The sequence below is a fragment of the Aedes aegypti genome, chromosome 2 (genome assembly GCF_002204515.2).
Source record: "Aedes aegypti strain LVP_AGWG chromosome 2, AaegL5.0 Primary Assembly, whole genome shotgun sequence".
In the NCBI taxonomy this organism is placed as follows: Eukaryota; Metazoa; Arthropoda; class Insecta; order Diptera; family Culicidae; genus Aedes; species Aedes aegypti.
Genome location: NC_035108.1, coordinates 291,232,690 through 291,249,066, shown reverse-complemented (window position 1 = coordinate 291,249,066; position 16,377 = coordinate 291,232,690). Strand labels below are relative to the sequence as shown.

The 16,377-nt window shown below is 39.1% G+C and overlaps 1 protein-coding gene across 12 annotated transcripts in view; it reads right to left on the bottom strand.

The window, feature by feature from the left end:
* Window positions 1-13,828, bottom strand: part of LOC5569178 — a 41,374-nt gene extending 27,546 nt beyond the window's left edge. For 7 of the 12 annotated variants that reach the window (XM_021845343.1, XM_021845351.1, XM_021845348.1 and 4 more), the window contains exon 1: window positions 13,527-13,828. The gene's annotated coding sequence lies outside the window, so the exon portion shown is untranslated. Of the gene's footprint in view, window positions 1-6,405; window positions 6,861-7,082; window positions 7,185-13,526 lie in introns of those variants that run through there. The other 5 variants (XM_001652707.2, XM_021845350.1, XM_021845344.1 and 2 more) reach the window with 5 other exon arrangements.
* Window positions 13,829-16,377: the final 2,549 nt, after the last annotated feature.

The window sequence follows — 16,377 nt, the reverse complement described above, 5'->3', positions numbered from 1 at the left end:
AATCCAAAATCATTTGTAATTAAAGGATGGTGTTGTATAAATAACTTTATCTAGGTGACAGAATTTCTGGTTCATCAGGCCGTCAAATATAACACTTAGGGTGCCGGTGCCATTAGTGGACTACCTAAACTATAAAAAATCATAACAAAATAACGAAAAGCCTTAACAGAGATCTTTTGGCGTCAGCAGAAAGATTTCAACCTATACCATATGGGAAAAATATAAAAAGAGTGATAAAACTATTTTTTTTAACATAAAATCGCTTGAGCCACTATTGGTACACGTGTTCCAGTAGTTGCGCTAGTGCTCCAGTAGTAGACGTTCGGGAATGATACAAGGAATTTTAAACGAAATGGTAAATGTTTACATAGGTTTAACATTTTTCGCTCGGAACAGCAACTTATATCTTTCGAATGAAGCAAAAAGATCATCTCTTTGACTTCTCTACATTTTTATACATCCATTTTAAAAACTGCTTCCATCCGTTGATCCACTATTGGAACACGACGGCAACTACTGGTGCAAGGGAGCAAATTTTTTGCGTAAACTTAATTATTTATATGACTTTTTGATAAAATAAAAAGCTGAAATTTGGCAAATCGACTAAACTAGAGGCGATCTATCCACCAAAAATAGCACATGTCGTTTTTATCGAAAAATGTACGTTTTATTCCATAGTCCAATCTACTGGTACATTACAACCATTGGTACCGGCACCCTAGTCATGTTTTTCGTATTTCATTTTTGCTCTTGCGTTAAATCCCAAATAATACTGAGGCGTTTACGTATGATAGTGTGGCAAATGCCCTTGTTGCGCTCTGTCTACGTGACGTAAGCGATCCCTGTATGTTCTCGTTAGTATAAATTTGTAAATTGACAAGTTTTGAACTTTTGGTAATATTTTAAATTAAAGTATTTTGAATAAATTGGATGTTAAATTTTATACAATTGTAATATCCCCAGTAACCGGAACCCCAACCCGTTAAGCTTAAAGTCTAAACTTCAAAATTATTGGGGCTATGCAATCTAGTAACCAATTTCCTCTAAATTTCATCACTTTGTTTCGTGCGAAAATATATTTGAAAATATCAATACTACTTTTAGCGTTGCATTTTGATAATGCATGTCACCATCAAATTTGATAAATTTCCATCATCAAATCACTTTTCAAGACCGGCTTTCAACACGGAACACATTTTGGAGGTGGAATTTGTGTCGTATCGAATATTTCAACTTCAGGAGAAATGACTAGTTGTCAGTTCAATACAAAAGGTTGAAATGACAAAAGGTCAAAAAACAAAAAGTAAGAAACCAAACTTTGAAAACCCATTTCCCTCCAGGGGATTGTTTTTTTATTTCCGTACAAAGTGGGCTGAGAGGTTCTGAGATTTTCATGAAACTTTTCCACAGGCAGGGCTCATCAATATATGAATAAAAAAAATTAGAAAAATTCAGGGTCGCTTATTTTCCCGGAAAACTCAGTTGGAATTTTTTGTTTTCCTCTGACACTACTTACTTTGAAAAACCATAACTCAAGAACGAAGCATCGTAGAAACAAAGTTTTTTCTTATGAAAATGAAAGCAAATTTTCTCAGGAATAAAAAAAAATATTAACTGGAAAAAGTTTTCCACCGTTGAGAAAATTCGTAAAGAAAAGCCGGAAAAACTATGCTCCAACTCGTGGAAAATTTTCAAAAAAATATTTTTGAGAAGATAATTTCATAAGCTTTAATCGCTGAAATTTTTGAAATGGTATTTTTTTTTCGTTTTTGAGTTATGGCCAATTTTGTAAAAAAATGTGCAAATGTGCCATTTTGAGCCTTTTCTTTGAAAAATCATAACTCAAGAAAGAAGCATCGTAGAAACAAAGTTTTTTTTTATGAAAATGAAAGCAAATTTTCTCAGGAATAAAAAAAAAAATATTAACTGGAAACAGTTTTCCACAAAATTTCCCACCGTTGAAAAGAAAAGGCTTATATGGTCATTTTCCACAAAATTGGCCATAACTCAAAAACGAAAAAAAGCACATATCAAAAATATCAGCGATTAAAGCTTATGAAATTACCTTCTCAAAAATATATTTTTGAATGTTTTTCACTAATTGGAACATAGTTTTTCCGGCTTTTCTCTACGAATTTTCTCAACGGTGGAAAACCGTAACCGTGGTAACATTGATCATTTTTTTAAATATTTCTTATATATTTCGTTTGAAAATGCAAATGTTACCAATTTTATATTTTTAAAACAAGTACTGACACCCATAGCTGGTGACTGTATACTGTATTAAAAACAAAATACAGTATATAGTCACTAGCTATGGGTCACAGATTTAAGCATGTTTAAAAAAAATGTTTTTTGCAACTTTTTAATTTACCTGATATGGGATAACATTGATCACCTATGTAAACAACGTTCGGTAATATTGCAAATGTCATTACTTACTTAAATCATGGACCCTGTAGCCGAATATGAAAGCCAAACGCTTAAAACGCAATTACTTTTTGAGTTATATTAAAATTAAAAACACCTCGAACCACGGAATACGGCAAAATGTAGGCAATTGCCTATGGAAATTCTACATTCTTAACAGTAGTTCGTTAATGTATTCTAATTTAGCGTACTCATGAAAGTTTTGACAACGGAATTGTTTTAGGCGATGCCATTTTTAGTGAGAACCGCATTATCCTTGTTCATATTGTTTTCAGGTCTTTAGTCAGACATGAAACTTCGGTAGTGTCATCCTTAACCATTGAAATCATTGTTTCGAATTTGACAAATTTACGCATAAGGAAAACGCAATTTTTGCAACAATTTTGACTTTCATTAGCTCGTGAGTATGAGAAAGAGAAGCACCATTTATGATTTGGAAATGTTCCATCAATAAATGCTGATACGAACTTTTAACGAGATGAGTCATTCCGGTTCACTACAACTTCTTCATAGAAATTTTTTCTCCAAAACCAAAAGTTTCAGAGTTAGAATTTTCCAAATAAATTGCATGGAAACATGTTCCATTTTCAAATGTTATTCTTGAGTCAAAATAATCGATTTCTCTATGAAAAACACTAATTCTACCATACTAAAAACTATGTGCAAAATTTAATGATAATCGAAGATAGTCGAGTTCAGTTGAGTGACTGATTTGACACGGAATTCGTCTTCAAGGGAGTCATTTTCGACTTTTTGTCCTTTCGGACTTTCTTCTTTCGACCTTCTTGCCACGTTTTCTCTATATTTTTTTGTCCACAAACTTATCTCTTTTACAATGTTGTTTTGAATGTTAATTTATCTTACACTTTTGCAAATTGTATACCGAGATCTTCAAGCAATTGGGATTGAATCTATATTGAGACACCAGTGCAAAAATAAAGAACAACATATTGTTTTTATTTTATTTTTTCAATATGGATTAATGATTTTATGATTTCGAAGTACGTTTGTTTTCGTTTCTTTGGTGTTTTATATTAGTATCTCATGTTCAGAAGCACTGACTTTTTTTTCTAATTTCTTTATTAGTATCATTCCAAACATTACATTAATTTCTTATATCTAAGTGTTCTGTGTTATTAGACAACACTATCATCCTAATTTGGTAAAACAAATTTAAGATTTTATTAACGTTTTGTTAACAACATATTACATTTTATTTGCCGTAGCAGTTCAGATTTTTTACAGGTGAGTTGATTTCACCTGCTTATAAGAGAGAAAAAAAAAACAGTTTTCAATTAACTTAACCTAACTTGACCTAAACATATAACGCATTAATCGTGGCAATATAAGATTGTAACGATTTTCACCTGAAATTATTAATTATTTTATTTGACATTTCTTCCAGTGTTTCAACATTGGATAGTCTATGTAACTCATGGGTACTATGCCAGAGGGGAAGCTTCAGAATCATTTTCAAAATTTTATTTTGAATTCACTGCAGAGCTTTCTTCCTGTTATTACAACAGCTAGTCCATATTGGTACAGCATACAACATGGCTGGCCTGAAAATTTGTTTTAATATCAAAAGCTTGTTCTTAAGACAAAGTTTTGATTTTCTATTAATAAGGGGATAGAGACATTTTACATATTTATTGCATTTGGCTTGAATGCCCTCAATGTGATTTTTGAAAGGTAAATTCTTATCTAGCATGAGCCCTAGATACTTAACTTCATCTGACCAATTTATTGGAACCCCTCTCATCGTGACAGCATGTCTACTTGAAGGTATCAGATAAAGAGCTTTGGGTTTATGTGGGAATATGATAAGTCGAGATTTGGAAGCATTAGGAGAAATCTTCCATTTTGCAAGTATGAAGAAAAAATATCTAAACTTTTTTGCAATTGACTACAGATGACATGCAGGCTTTGTCCTTTGGCGAAGAGGCCTGTGTCATCCGCAAACAAGGATTTTCGACATCCATTATCTTCCAGGTATCTCAGGTAAGTCAGATGTGAAAATATTGTATAAAATTGGTCCCAAAATGCTGCCATGGGGAACACCAGCTCTTACAGGAAGTCTTTCAGATCTGAAGTTCTGATAATTAACCTGAAGTGTACGATTTGACAGATAACTTTAAATAATTCTAATAATGTATGTTGGAAAATGAAAGTTTTTTAATTTTACGTTCAAACCTTTATGCCAAACACTGTCGAAGAGCACTAGAAGAGCAAGACCAGTAGAATAGCCTTCAGATTTGTTGGAACGGATCAAATTCGTTACACGTAAAAGTTGATGAGTGGTCGAATGTACTTACTTACTTATTTGGCTTTACATCAATTATCTTGATAAAGCCTCGCCAACAATATTTCGCCAATTCCCTCGGTTCATGGCCGCTTCTCTCCATCCTCGACTGTGACCCACGCTCTCCAGGTCCTGGTGTACCTGGTCCATCCACCTAGCTCGCTGCGCCCCACGCCTTCTTGTTCCGACCGGATTCGTGGCGAACACCATCTTTACAGGGTTGTTGTCCGGCATTCTTGCAACATGCCCTGCCCAGCGTATCCTTCCAGCTTTAGCTACCTTCACGATACTGGGTTCGCCGTAGAGTTGAGCGAGCTCGTGGTTCATCCTTCGCCGCCACACGCCGTTCTCCTGCACGCCGCCGAAGATCGTCCTTAGTACTCGGCGTTCGAAAACCCCAAGAGCTTGCAAGTCCTCCTCGAGCATAGTCCACGCCTCATGCCCATAGAGGACTACCGGTCTTATGAGCGTTTTGTACATCGTGCATTTGGTGCGGGGGTGAATCTTTCTTGACCGCAGTTTCTTCTGGAGCCCATAGAAGGCACGACTTCCGCTGATGATGCGCCTTCGGTCGAATGTCCATGGCGGAATTTGAACTGTTCATTGGCAAATATTGAATTTTTGTTGATGTGGGCCATCATTCTGATCAAAATGACCTTTTCAAAAAGTTTACTGATGGAGGAAAGCAAACTGATTGGACGATAGCTAGAAGCTTCTGCAGGATTTTTGTCTGGTTTTTAATTTGGCACATCCTTAGCATTTTTCCATTTGTCAGGATAATATGCTAATTGAAAATATTTGTTAAATATATCAACTAAGAATGATAAGCTACTTTCTGGAAGTTTTTTAATGAGAATGTAGAAAATTCCATCATCGCCAGGAGCTTTCATATTTTTGAATTTTTTAATAATAGTTCTCACTTCTTCCAAATCAGTCTCCCAGGAATTTTCGAAAACGTTCTCTTGATTGAGAATATTTTCGTTCTCTATTAAAATTGTGTGCGCTTTAAAACTGCATAGCAAGTTTTTGAGCTCTTTCGCAATTGGTTAGTAATAATTTGTTTTCCTCTTTCAATGCCGGTTTTGGCTTCTGAGTTTTTTTTTTTCAATATTTTAGATTATTTCCAAAAGGGCTTAGAGCCAGGGTCCAATTGAGAAATCTTATTTTCAAAATTATTGTTCTTAATTGTGCAAAATGTTTCTTGATTTCTTTCTGCAAATCCTGCCATATAATTTCCATAGCAGGATCGCGAGTGCGTTGAAATTGCCTTCTCCTCACGTTTTTAAGGCGGGTCAAAAGTTAAAGATCATCGTCTATTTTCACGGATCAAAATTTTGAAATTGCAATGCTCCTGTCCTCAAAAATGGAATTTGTTAAAGTTTCAAGAGCATTGTAGAGAAGCACTGATAATTATATTCAAATATATGGCGATGGGGAGCTGGATCCTATTCTTGGCACTTTAATTTCACTTCGGCAGCGGGTTTTTTTGGAAGCTACAGAGCTCATAGTTGGCCACAATATGCGTCGTACTGAAGGATATCGTGCTGTCCGGTACTGCTGCGTGATCTCCCCCTATAGCTCTTTCTACGAAAAAGATGTGGAACACTGTTTCGGAGTTCAAATCACTTTTAAGCACAAGCTTCAAACATGCCTTGGCATTTCGTTCTGCTAACCTCATTCCCGGTTCACATTTGTCTTCCACTATCTTGTTGTTTTCTCCAACAACTTTTTTACGACATTTTTTTTTGCATCATACACAGCACACAAATTATCTCCATTGCATTCGTTTTCACCTAAACCACCAGCAGAAAAGTATCAGCTTTCTTGTTGCACTAGTGTGTCACTTCGAATTCGTATTTATCATTTTTGTCGTTTGATTCATCACATTGACTTTGCATATTTAGAGCTGACGCCACCCTGCGTTAGCTCAGTGATCTCAATTTTTCAATCACGCACACTTAACCCGTTGGGTGCGCTCGGTTTGCTTACGAGCTACGATAGAATCTTGACTTTGCCGTACGATGAGTCATAAGAAGTTTCAATTACGATTCCCATTCGATGAGCACAATTTGTAAATTGGTTCCGCAACGCACTATCACACACGATCTCCGCCCGCGCACCGTTTCACTGCAAGCTACATAACATTTTCACGTTTTCTCTCTCAGATTCAATCGAACGGATAATCACAACAATATAAATTCCGCTCACGCTGCACAGATGTTTGATTTAAAAATACCACCAAAATTTCTTCCGCCGCTGCCCGTGTGCCAAGCGTGTAAATAGACCTTTATTATTAGACTTGGTAAACGCACACCAGAAGACACTGAGCACTTTGCGCCGATATACGTACTGATGAAAATGGTGAAAATGATTTCGTTCAGAAATTTTGCGCGAGAAAATGATCACTGCTTCTCATCTCAGCCGGCTTCCGTTTCTGACGAGTGGGGTGGTGAACTTGGAGTGATTCAGATAAATTAACACGTCACTGCGCTTTATGTATTCTTCTTATTCTGGTTCTTCTTCTTGCCATTACCTCTTCACTGGGACAGAGCCTGTTTCTCAGATTAGTATTCTAAGTGCACTAGAAACAGTCTCTTACTAGAAACGAATTCCATCCAGAATGAGTTGATATTTTTACAAATCATACCCGATAATCTTCGATTTGGATAAAATCTTATACATGTTTTCGGTATGGTAAAATAAATGTTTTTTTGTTTGTTTTTTTTGACAATTTTGACTCACGACAAAAACAATTTCCATGTAATTTATTTGAAAAATCTAGCTCCAATGCTATTGATTTTGAGGAAAATCGTTCTATGAAGCAGTTGTAGTGAACTGTTTGGGCTACAAGAAAAAAGAACCACAGTGGTGCGGGAAGTGGTTGCATTGATCAACGACGAAGACGAAACGACAGGGTCGAATAAGAGTGATAGATGTGAGGGATGAAGCTAGAAGCTGTATGCTTGTGGCCGGTAAGCGGTAGAACAGAGAGCGGTACAGGACAGCGAGAGGCGAAGAAAGGCGAATCCGCCGCAGAAAGAAAAGGCAGCACGAAGACAGTGTGGTAGCTGATGCTCAAGCTAACTCAAGCCGGAACGATATGTGGAGATTTGAGATTTTAAGCAATGGTTAATGGCGCGCGGCACAATACCGTATGTGTGCAAAGACAGCGAAGGGAATTTGCTGACCGATAAAACGGCGGTGGTTACCAGGAGGAAGAAGCATTTTCAGCAGTTGTTGAACGGTGACAATGGAAAAATAGCGAGAAACAGGATGAACATTGACGATAACGATCGAGCTGTGAACCCACCGATCACAAGAGAGGTTTAAAAGGCTGTCAGCAAACTGAAGAACTGTAAGGCTGCTGGGAAGGACGAGATCCCGGTCGAGCTTCTTAAACACGGAAGTGAGCAAGCAGTTTTACCAGTCGTACTCGGTGGATGTACTTCTAAAGATATGAGAGGACAAAGAAATGCTCTCTGGTTGGTTGGATTGCCTCATACGCCAAATCTACAACAAAGGGCACATACTGGAGTGAGTCGATTACAGAGGGATTATCCTGCTGAATTCGGTGTACAAAATATGTTTAAATTCGAATGATGTTACATTGTGGGCATATAACTTGCGGACTCACTGGTTGGTAAATGCTTGGGCATGGCGTACCATTAGCACCTCGCGGTCCTTAGCCTTCTGCCCAGCAGCTCCTATCCCTACCTCCTCGCCAACCAAACAACAAGCCAGCCGTAAAAAATCAAGCAACGAATAATCAACGAGAGAATACGAACCGAGAGAATCGGCGAAGACCACAGCGACGTGAAGGGACTAGCGTATATGTATATGGAACTGAAAATCTTTCAACTTCATCGGGAGCACACGCATATTTGCCAACGTGCTGAAGGACCGTGGATTCGGCATCGTAGCGTTGAAGGAAGTGTGTTGGAAAAGATCAATGGTGCGAACGTTTAGAGGTAACCATACCATCTACCAGAGCTGCGGCAACAGACACGAGCTAGAAAAGCTTTTATAGTGATGGGTGATATGCAGAGGCACGTGATTGGGTGGTGGCCGATCAATGGAAGAATATGCAAGTTGAAGCTCACAGGCCGGTTCTTAAACTTCAGCATAATAAACATGCGCTGCCCTCACTCCGGAAGCACTGATGATTATAAAGACGAATTTAACGCGCAGCTCGAACGCGAGTACGACAGCTGCCCAAGCCACGACGTCAAAAGCATCATAGGAGATCTAAACGCTAAGGTTGGCCAATAGGAGGAATTCAGACCGACTATTGGATAGTTCAACGCCCCAGAATGACGAACGAAAACGGCTTACGATAAATTGATTTCGCCGCCTCTAAGAATATGGTCATTCGTAGCACCTTCTTATAGCACAGCCTTCCATACCGACACACCTGGAGATCACCACAGCAGACAGAATCACAAATCGACCACGTTCTGATTGATGGACTGCACTTCTCCGACATTATCGACGTCAGGACCTATCGTGGTGCTAACATTGACTCCTATTTGGTGATGGTTAAACTACGCCCAAAACTCTCCGTGGTTAACAACGGCACCGTACGACGGCCGACCCGGTATGACCTAGAGCGGCTTAAGCAATTAGATGTCGCAGTTGCTTCAGCTCGTCGAGGCTGCATCACCAGAAGAGGGTGAGCTGGATGAAGCCCCTTTTGAGGACTGCTGGAGAACAGTGAAAGCAGCCATCACCTATGCAACTGAGAGCAACATCGGGTACGTGGGACGGAATGATTTGTTCGATGAATGTGGGCAGATTCTGGAGGAGAAGAATGCAGCGCGGGTGGTCATGCTGTAGCAAGGGAACCGGCAGAACGTGGAACGTTATAGACGGAAATGGCAACAGCAGACCCGCCTCTTTTAGGAGAAAAAACGCCGGCTGGAGGAAATGGAACAACTGTGCCGGTCTCAAGAAACACGTAAATTCTATCAGAAGCTCAAAGCATTTCGCAACGGCTTCGTACCGTGAGCCGAGATATGCAGGGATAAGGATGGGAGCATTTTGACTGACGAGCGTGAGGTGATCGAAAGGTGGAAGCAGCACTTCGACGAATACATGAATGACACTGAGAACACAATGGATTAAATGCCTTCGACAGTACTGCGGGCGATGGAAACCAACCGGCCCCCACTTTCAGGGAGGTTAAACATGCCGTTCACCAGCTCAAGAATAATAAAGCTGCTGGTAAGGATGGTATCGGAGCTGAACTCATTAAGATGGGCCCGGAGAGGCTGGCCATTTGTCTGCGCCGGCAAATAGGCATAATCTGGGAAACAGAACAGCTATTGAAGGAGTGGAAGGAAGGGGTAATATGCCCTATCTACAAGTAAGGCGATAAGTTAGATTGTGAGAACTTTCGAGCGATCACCATTCTAAATGCAGCCTCCAAAGTATTATCTCGGAGCATCTTCCATCGTCTGTCACCTGTAGGAAACGAGTTCGTGGGAAGTTATCAAGCCGGCTTCGTCAATGGCTGATTGATAACGAACCATATCTTTATTGTACGGCAAATCCTCTAAAAATTTCGTTAATACCAGGGACGAGAACAGCTTTCCCGGGAAGCTCACGAGAATGATAAGAGCGACGATGAAAGGTGTGAAAAGTTGTGTGGAGATTTCAGGTTTACAATCCAGTTCGTTTGGATCCCGCCGGGGACTACAACAAAGTGAAAAACTGTCGTGCCTGTTGTTCAATATTGCGCTAGAAGATATTATGCGGAGATCCGTGCTTAACAGCCGGGGAACGATTTTCACGAGATCCAGTCAATTTATTTGCTTCGCGGATGATATGGACATTGCCGACCGAACATTTGAAAAGGTGGCAGACCTGCATAGACTTGAACGCGAGGCAGTGAAAGTTGGACTAGTGGTGAATGTGACCAAGACAAAGTATATGCTAGCTGGTAGGACCGAGCGCGACAGGGCTCGCCTAGGTAGCAGTGTTACGATAGACGGGAATACGTTCGAAGAGGTCGATGAGTTCGTCTTCTTTGAATCCATGCTGACGACTGACAATAACGTTAGCCGTGAAATACGGAGGCGCATCATTAATGGAAGTCGGGCCTACTATGGCCTCCACAAGAAGCTGCGGTCAAAAAAGATTCACACCCGCACCAAACCCAGTAAACACACTATCGTATATGAAGGGATATAAGAGTACAAATGTGGAGGCGATATACGTACATTTTGCATGCAGCCTTATGGCGCATGTGCGTATATCGCCTCCACATTTGTACTCTTATGCGTTATCGTATACGACTTTGTGTTAACTGGGAATGTACCATGTACAAAACTCTCATAAGGCCAATACGAAGTGCGTGGATGTAGGTAGAGATAGTGGTAGCCATAGTGTAGTTGCTGCTGAGGTAGTGTTTGGAGCTGTTGAAGAGTTTGTTTACCTTGGAACACTTGTGACATGTGACAATGACGTTTCCCGCGAAGTGAAAAGACGAGTTGCGGTTGTGGATAGGACCTTTTTCATATTACGTAACAAGTTGAGGTCCCACAACTTGCAAACAGAAACAAAATTCGCCTCGTATAACACATTGATTCTTCCGGTGGCTTTATATGAGCATGACCATAGATGACCGTACAATTCGTAGTTGCTACTCCGTGATTGACCAGAACAATCGAGGTTGCACAGGGAATTAATGAATGGGGCTTGAGATTAGCTTACCATTCTTCAATGTGCACAAATCGAGAGCTTAACCTTTAAAAGTCAATAACAGCGCCGGCCACGTCCTTACGGTCATCGGGGAAGGGAAGGAATGTTAGTTAGACAGCCGTTGTTACTAGAGCCCGAGTATGCCTCTGCATCTCCACAGTTGTCGTGGATAGGATATTGGGTTAGTGGGATAAGGTATAGATCTGGGAGTCACCAATGGTTGGTGATGCGATCCATGATATAATCACGCCTAATCGAATTCGCGATATTATTCGATAATCGCATTGAATGTCGAACAAGTGTTCGTCACTCGCCCATGCAGGAGCAAGCGACGCGATCAATAGATCAAACACTACTAACGATCCGCGGCGCTTTTTCATTTCACTACGCGAACAACGCGCGACATGTTTGATCCTGCCCTCATCGCCCGCCCCCGGAGGAGCAAGCGTCAAGGTCGAAGGATCAAACACAACTCATTGATTCTTCCGGTAGCTTTTTATGAGCACAAAGCAGTCAGTGGACGTGAAAGAGGCCGACCGGAAAGCCTTCTGTGTTTTTGAGCGTAAAGTGCTGCGGACAATACTCGGTGAGAAACTAGAACATGATGTGAGGCGCAGACGCATGAATTACGGGATGTATAAGGAAGCGAGTATTATTAAGCGTCAGACTTCAGTGGGCTGATCACTTAGTGCGAATGACGGAAGAGAGAATTGCGAAAATAATATTCAGCAAGAAACCAGGTGGGAACCAGGAATTTCATGAAGGACCACCAATACGTTTGCTGTACGCAGAGGAGCTCGAAGCCCTAAACGTTCGGGGTAATTGGAGAAGTATCGCTGACGAAGTAAGACCGACGAAGATAGAGCTCTACAATACGCCCGATAATGGCGCGACGCTACGCTGTAGCAATCAAGGTAAGGCAAGGTACACAGCTAAAAAAATGTTGTAAAATTAAGTTTATTTTGATGCACATATTTGGAGCATCGAAATAAACCTAAATTTCAACGACCAATCCATTATTTTTCAATCAAATTCACTTTAAATTTACACGATCATGTAATATTCAACCAGTTTTGGTTGAAAATTGAATGTCTATTCATTTAAGGCAGGCCATTTTTATTATTCAATCAGGATTCTTCATCAAGAACAATAAGTTTTCAGAGTATTCGTCATATTTATCTTTGTTGACTCATTTTATCATCAAAATGTATTTATTTAAAGATGACCAAATTTTAAAATTCGACCGTCTGTGGTTCTTAGAAAATCTTTTTTTTTTTGTGAAATCATGAAACTTTTTTCTCAAACATCTGTTTTCTATCAAGCTTATATGGAGGAAACTAAAAAAAATCAAAAGGGTTTTTTTTTGTAATGTGAAATTTAAATTCTTTCAAATTTTCCGTTATTCTTCTTGTAACTCCAACGGTCGCTACAACTTTTTTTATAGAACGTTTTTTCCTTGAAATCAACAGTTTTGAAACTGAATTTTTAAATAAATTGCGTACGAAAACTCATAGATCATTTGTATAAATTATACAGGAGTCAAAATGATCGATTTATCTATGGAAGACATTTGTGAGATTAACTACTAATCGAAGATGGTCGAGTTCTACGACTGATCGATTAGACATGGAATTCGTCTGGATCTTTCTTTGCCAAAGTTGACATTGTCGTATTTGTATGCCGTGTGGCAGGAACGATGCCCAGGGTCAGGGAAAATTCCATTACGAAAAGATCCTCGACTGGCCGGCAATCGAACCCAGACACCTTCAGCATTGCTTTGATTCTAACCGCGAACGTTACCACTAGGCTAAGAAAGACCATTCGTGCACCACTCTCTGTTTGCCATTTCGCTCGGCAATACTTAAACAACGGCTAATTTAGAGATAGACGACAACTCGCGCAGCTTCCGCCCACCACTTAACTCTACACGACAAATGGAGACGTATGGCGAACTATTTTTCTTTTCATTTCGCCACCTGCTCACCTTCAGTTTTCGCTAAGAATCAATTACTTCGTTCGATTCACGTTTCACTGAATTTCCTCCCAAAATGACTTAAGTAACCTACTATCTTCTGGATGATCATACACACTTTACCTTTGCGTTACGATTTCGTCTCGGGATCAGCGTTCAAATGTTCGTTTACGTCACACTTTGCTATTCGCAAACGGCGGCCGATTGTCACGCGCAAGATTGCATTCCTTCGCTTCAACGAATCCCACGAAACCCGGAAACTATTTTCTCCACTGGATCTTTTTTTTTTGTCCGGGGAGAATAAAATTTTCTTCTGCCAGCACAATTGAAATATGTATTATATAAAAAATCCCGTGCGTATCTGGCTCGCGAGATACACAGCAGTGTCGTGTCGGAGTGGAGTCGAGTTACTGGCAAACGGATTCCTTCGTGAGCGACGAATTGGCTCTCGGTTATTTAAAGAACGTTTTGATATTTTCTACCGTGGAACCACAGTGACGTAGGCAGGACTAGAGGGGTTTTTGTGTTTCTTTGTGAAATATCCTCCAGATAGGTTATTTTATTTTCTGACAATGTGGACTGTATTAACACCTATTCTTTTTAATTTCAACAAATTTGTGCACTAACAAAATTGCGATAAATTACAGTCCCATCCTGGACAGATCTTGCTTCTCAGATTAGTATTCTTCTGATCACTTCTACAGTTATTAACTGAGAGCTTTAGTTTTGCCAATGGACCATGCTTACAAAAAAAAAATTGCCGAAATATCTATCAACCGAATAATACCGATGTGAATTACACATACAAAACTGCGATGGAAACTTACTTCATGGATATTCCGGGTTTCTGGAACCGGGTCTGAATAACTAATTGATTTAAGAATCTCTCTTTTCAGTCCACGTAATACCTATTCAACAATATGAGGACGGTTCACCTTACTTGTTTAGTTACGAAACTACAGGTTGTCAAAGTAAGGGTCTCTAACAGGACTTTTTTTTCCGATGTAACAGGTTCCCGGTGGCCACAGTGACCAAATCCTGATCTCCGGGAGAGTTTCTGAAACTAGACATGTGTGCCTGTCATTTAAGCCCTACAGAACTAAATTCGGTCAACACACTGATTTCGCGAAACTTCGTGTCAAAAACGACCCTAAGTCACAATTTGTAACTTTTCGTTAGGGACTAAGAAAGGTTAAAAATCATTCAAAGATTCCGTAGGTGATTTGGCAAAGAAGCTTTTAAAATCAAGTTAAGAAATCTACACAATTCTGCCTAGAATCTTCCGAGCAGAAATACCAGTAATATTAAAATAAATCCATTCATGAAAGATGATCGGTAGTTTGGCCAAAAGATCTTTAAAAAGAATTTCTTCAAGTATTCCAATATTCAGGTATTTTCTAAGGAATCATTATAAGAATTCTCCCAGAAAATTTTTCATTGATTTCTTTCAAGAATTTATTTAAAGTTTTTTTTTCCAGAAAATCCCCATACATATTAGGTGTTTTGAAGGTTCCTCCAAATTACCTGACCATTTTGCTTGTCCCGGGATTCAGGACAATAATTAATGCTTATCCCGGGAAATCCCGGGATTTGTATTTTATTTTTCAATTACAACAAATTTATTCTAACGAAGTTAATCAACAAATGAAATAAAGCTTATTTTAACTTATTATGGATTTGTTGGAAAACTTTACAATTTCTCTATTATAAATGAATAGACTGGCCCAGCTCAGGAGAAAACTAAAGTTGTATTATTCCATGGGACACCCCTCAGGATTATTCCTTTGGATTAGAGGAAGACTTCCTGAAAATTTCAGCACCTTTGGTCGTTCCATGAGCTGGCGCATTTGAATTGAAGTTAATATGGGATTTTAAGCTCAAACATATGGGAAACAGCACATCATCGCCTGTCTGGGTTAGGAAAATTGTTGAGAGCGTTCAATTGAACTCAGAATGTCAAAAACACTACTTGATACTATAGCGAACAATGTTGTAGAAGGTTGTATCATGATTAAAATTGAGAAAGTTGGTGTTTCATCTATTTGAAGTAGATTTTCAATACTGCTTAGTATTTCTTCAACATAGCTGGGTGGTTGCCACTAGGCGCATCATAGCCACCTATGACGCTGGGCGAGCTGCGGCACAAGGTGCATGCATATGTGTGATTGTACGGGAGTGCCGATCTAAGCCTTACTTTCAACAACCGAAAAGCTAATGAAAATGAGCCTCAATCCAGATACAACCTTCTGCAACTATGTTCATTGGGGTATCAACTAGTGTATTGTCATTTTGGACTCAATTGAACGCGATTAACTAGTATACCAAACGAAACAGTGGCATAGGGTAAATTTTCTAAATATTTGAAACGATTATTCCATACAAACTTCGAATTGAATGCGCCAGCTGGGGGAGCAACCAAACAAGTAGAAATTCTGAGAGAGCTTTTTAATTACCCTAAGGCACTTATCTAGAGGGTGCCCCGTTATAACATTTTTGTTTTAGGGTCAGTCTAATAAATAAAAGTTTGGCAAACATTTAAGTCATAACATTAAAACCGAAAAACGTTTTAAAATCCTTAAAGGAACTGTAGTGGTTTAAACTAAATATTAATTATTGAAAACGATTATCAAAACGACTTATGTTGTGCAATCTTTATAAAAGACTATTGCAACTAGAACATCAAAATTTTTTATACATCATTTATACAAATTTAAAAATTTTATACATCTGGTAATTTTATTTTCTTCATGATGCTTTTCTGTTTTATCGAATAAAGTTTAAGTCTGAGAAAAAAATCATTGTTTTGCAGTAAAATTTACTAGTTTTCACCAATTTTTACATATATCTCGGGAATCCCGTGATTCCCGGGAAGGCATAATATATATTCCGGGAAACGCAGTCTTTATTATATAAAAAGCCGTTGAAAAAATAGAAAGCGTAGCCGAAAAGCATATTTCATGATCCAACGCTTTCT